We start from the raw sequence: 4,935 nt of genomic DNA, 5'->3' as shown, positions 1-4,935 counted from the left end.
CTAGAGGACAAAGATGAGCTAAGCAAAGTAACTTTAGACGAAGGGCTGACGATAAAGAGAAGGATGACGGTCAAAGAAGCCGGAGGACGTCAGCGTCTCTGATTAAAGAGGGCTCCGGTGTCTTCTATGATTAAAGTAGCTTTGTAAAGTAGTTTGTCTAGTCAAAGATGCCATTAGGGTTTCTTGCCCTGTAAGCCACCTCTCCCCTATATAAGGAGAGGGGGCAGCCCTTCTTACGTACAGATCGCGCATGAACACAGAATAGCTTGTACTGAGAAACTTGTAGCCTCGTTGAGATCAATAAAGATGATGATCTAGAGCGAGTTCTTCCTTATGTCTTTCTTCTTCAACCTCTAGCCTTGGCTAAGTTCTTGAGGAAACCATCCGGAAGTTCATCCCATCTAATCACAAACCCTCCCCCGAATCCTCTTGCGTCCATTCGGCCCCAACTTAAGCCATCCTATGGCATCCGTCCGTTCACCACGACGACGCTTGGCGCCCACCGTGGGGCATGAAGTGGCGCATGCTGGAATACACATTCGGGCGGGCCTCCTCGAGTTCGCCGGCGAGCGGACAGTGTCTGCGCTCGTCCAGAGCTTCTATTCCATCGACTTCATCAACGACAACGCGGGCTGCTTCGCCAACGGCGGCATCTTCCCCAAGAACGGCCGCATCATCGAGTTCGGCAGCCACCGCGTCTACTTCGGCACCGTCCCCGTGCGCCAGCGCCTCTCGCCGGTGCTGGTGGCACCGGACCCGCCAAGGTGGCTTTGTGCATGCCGCGCCGCCGGAAGCGTCGAGGTGATGATGGCCGGCGTAGCCGGCGCGGGCAAGGAGGCTGCGGACGAAGCTGCTGGTCGTGCGGCTGCAACCCGTGCGGCCAAGCCACCGCTGGAGCGCGACACCGGCGCGGCGGGAGCGTCTTCCGCACCACCGGCAACACCTCTCCAAGCGGCGATGAACGCGCTGGCAACCCCCATCGCGCAGAACATCGACCCGGCAGCGGCTCAGGCGGAGCTGGAGGCGCAGCGCCCGAAGATACTCGAGAGCGGCAAAGACGTCGTCAGGCGCAGCGCGAGCTGAACCTAACCGTACGTGAGTATAACGCTGCCCATGGCTTTGCTTCGTTAGCGCTCATGCTGCTAGGATACCGGAAAACCGGCTTAAGGCTCGCAATCTAGATCAGGATTTGCGCAAGGAAGTTCTTACCGGCAAGAGTACCTCCGCATCCGTTAGCATTGTAGAGAAGCCTAAGTACAAGAGTCCGGATAAAACCATAAAAGCTGCTAAGGCTGCTGTAGATCCGTGTGACTCGCTTACCGGAGAGGCTCGGCAAAGCAACAAGAGCGTGTCGGAGAGCTGCTAGATACCGTAGAGCAGCAGAACGCCGAGCACCGGCTAAGTCTGAACAAGGCTATAGCCTCGAAATCCGCGTGTTCAACAAAGAATGCCGGAAGCAAGTCCCATGGGCAGGCCTCGTCCCCCATCCGGACGAAGAAAAGAAAAAGAAGTGAACGCACGGCGGATGATCGTGTATGATCCGGTCCTTGCCGGTAAACAAAAAGCCGGGCAACACGATGCCGGTAGAAAAAGCCAAGGGGCAGAGCGAGGCTACGCCAAGGAAGGCTATGCCGGAAACAATCATGCCGGTAGACATGAAACCGGGCAAAACTATCTGGCTGCAAGGGCAGCTTATGATGATGAGGAAGAGATGCCTCCACCAAGGTACCGGCAGGCAAGGGCCGCGGCACCAGAACATTACGATGAAGCTGATTCAACAAGACTCACCGCTTACCGGAAACCTCTGGGAGAGCGGTTGGGAGAAAGAAACTTACCGGAACGGGATGCGAGGCACCGTCTGGACAGAGTGTACTTGTCTGAAATGATTGAGGCAGAAGGTCCTCCCGGTCCAAAGTGTTTTGGCCCAAGGATCATGAAGGAACCACCACCAGTTCGCAACTTTCAGTTGCCCCGTGACACCAAAACATACGATGGCACCACTAAGCCGGAAGACTGGCTCGCGGATTACGTGACCGCGGTATACGTTGGCTGGTGGCGGAGGAGTCATAGCCGGAGGAGGAAACCGGCGTTGGGCCGTGAGAATTGTGCCGATGTTCCTAGTAGGACCGGCAAGAATCGGCTGAACAACTTGCCGGAAGGAAGCATAAATGGCTGGTTGGATTTTGAGGAAGCTTTTGTGAGCAACTTCAAGCAGCACCTACGAAGGCCAAACAGGCCTCAGCAGCTCGCTTTGTGCGTGCAGCGCCAGCAAGAAACGAGACCGGGATTACTTGACCCGGTGGAACTCCACCGAAATTCTTGTGAAGGAGTGATAGAGGCACAGGCCATCGCTTGGTTTAGCCAAGGATGCCGGCGAGGTTCGCCTTTGTGGCAAAGGCTGCAGAGGAACATGCCAACAACGTTGGCGGAGATGATGCGTGTGGCGGATAACTATGCGTTGGGAGACCCAATGCAACCGGCGATACAAGCTGAGCCGGAACAATCAAACCCACCTCAGCAGCAATATCGGGACAACCGGAACAACAAGAGGAGGGAAGATTTCCCGGATCGAAGGTATGGCTCGCAGCAAGTTGCTGCTGTGCAGGAAAACTCGATGCCGCGCGGCAGCCAGAGGCAAAGAACCGGATCGCAGCCATGGGTTGGTCCTAAGAAACAGTGGGTCGAAAAGAAACCCTGGGGCCAGAAAAAGAACTGGCAAGGACCCGCGAAGTACACCATGGAAGCTGCCATGGATCAACCATGCCGGTGGCACACGCCGAATCCGGCTCACCCGTCAAACCACCTGACAAAAGATTGTACCTGGACCAAGTACTTGATGCAAAAGGGGGCGGTAAAAGACACCCAAGGGCAAGGAGGCAATGCAATGATGCCGCCACCAGACATGCCGCGACAGCAGCAGCTACCACCACCGCCACAGCTTACCGGGGCAAACGCCTTACCGGTACACCCTCAGCAAAACAGGCAGCAGTATCAGCAAGTCAATCAGGTGGGAGAAGGCCACGGCCAACCACCTCCACCGACACCCTTGGGCCGGAACGTTTATAATGACCCTGATGTGTGCTGTGTCGTGTTCGTAACTGAGCCGACAGACAAGCAAAGCCTGCGCCGCCATTCCATGGAGGTAAACGCGGTGATGCCGGCAGTGCCAAAATACATGCCCTGGTCAGAGCAGGAACTCTCGTGGTCATACCGGGACCATCCTAAAATCATGCCGAACCCGGGTGGCTACGCTCTCGTGGTGGACCCAATCATGAAGGGGCCCACGACTCGTGTCAAGTTCAGCAAGGTGCTGATAGACAATGGGAGCAGCATAAACATAATGTACAAGCACACCATGCATACCTTGGGCATAACAGAGAACATGCTTCAGCCCACGCACACGACTTTCCATGGAATCGTTCCGGGTTTGTCCTGCGCACCGGTTGGAAAAGTCCGGGTGGATGTGTCATTTGGAGGACGTGACAATTGCCGGGTTGAGAACCTGGAGTTTGAGGTGGTGGACTTAGATAGTCCGTACCATGCTCTGCTGGGGAGACCGGCGCTGGCGGCCTTCATGGCCTCGACCCACACGGCGTATCTCAAGATGAAGATGCCGGCACCTCGTGGACCTCTCGACCGTGGTGGGAAACTACAAGATCTCGCCGGAAACAGCGATCCGCCGGATCGAACCTAGCGGAATCGCTGGTGATCGCGGAGGAAAAAAGAAGGATGCAAACCGCAGTTGCGCTGGCTCAGTCCTCACAATTGAGCTTAGCTGCAATGAGTGCAAGTCTGAGCGCTCCGGCGTTCAAACCGACAAAAGAAACAAAGGACATCGTGCTGGACCCGGCCTTCCCTGAGCGTACCGTTCGTATCGGTGCCGGCCTCAGTGAGGCATAGGAAAGCGCGCTCGTCAGCTTCCTTCGTGAGAATCGGAATATCTTTGCCTGGTCTACTGATGACTTGGTAGGTGTTCCGAGGGACCTCCCGGCGCGGAAGTGGTTGTCTTTTCAAGGACGGGAGGAGCAGGAGGCTCCGCCCGCCCGGCAGCTTCTTCTTCTCCGGCGCCGATGTTGCTGGCGCCGGTATCCTGGGTCTCTGGAGGGAAGGAAGGATCCTCCTCCGTGCGGTGATCTGATGATGAAGGGGCCGCACGCCCCGAATTTGTTGTGCCCCCGAAAGGGAGGCGAGAGGTGTTACCGGCACCGGGTGGTGCCGGGCTTGAGCGAGGAGGAGGGGTTGAAGTCCTTGCGGAGTCTTCGGAGCCCGATTGTCTTGGGCCAAGCTTGAGCGCAGTGGCTGAGAAAAAGAAAAAAGACGGTTGGAAAAGAGAAACCGGAAAAAGAACTTGGCGAAAAAGAGGCAAGCCGGAAAATGAGTAAATTACCCGGAAGAGGTTGGCATCGCCTTGCGCCCGTAGCGACGCATGCCCACCTGCTTCTCCCCCACGGGCTCGGTCCGGAAGCGCTTGGAGGGAGGAGCCTGGCTGCCACCGGCATCAGAAGCCGGCTGCTTGTTCTTTTGGCCCTGGGCCATGAGTTTGTCCACAAACTCAGAGCCCGCCTCGGCGCAGGGGCGGCACGCGCTCATGGATCTATGGATTGAGCATGGCTAAGAAGCATTTCGCAGGAAAACGATAACGGAAGATAAAGGAAACCGGAAAAGAGAGTACCTCAAGCGTGGTCAAGTCGTCGCGGACCCGGTTGGCTTTGGCGGAGACCGGCCAAGGTGCGCTGCCGGAGTCTTGCCCATCTTCAAATCCTTCCGGAAAATGTAGGGATCCGGGTCGAAGGAGTCAAGGGCGCGTTTCTCGGCAAGGTCCTCGCCGCTCGCTTCGATGAGGGGGAAGCGGTCCTTGGCTCGAAACATGAAAAAAGTAAGATTAGCAAGAGCGAGAAAGTTACCGGCTAAAAACAACCCCTGTCGCATAATCCC

The sequence above is a fragment of the Lolium rigidum genome, chromosome 3 (assembly GCF_022539505.1).
Source record: "Lolium rigidum isolate FL_2022 chromosome 3, APGP_CSIRO_Lrig_0.1, whole genome shotgun sequence".
NCBI lineage: Eukaryota > Viridiplantae > Streptophyta > Magnoliopsida > Poales > Poaceae > Lolium > Lolium rigidum.
This window is presented reverse-complemented; position numbering follows the sequence as displayed.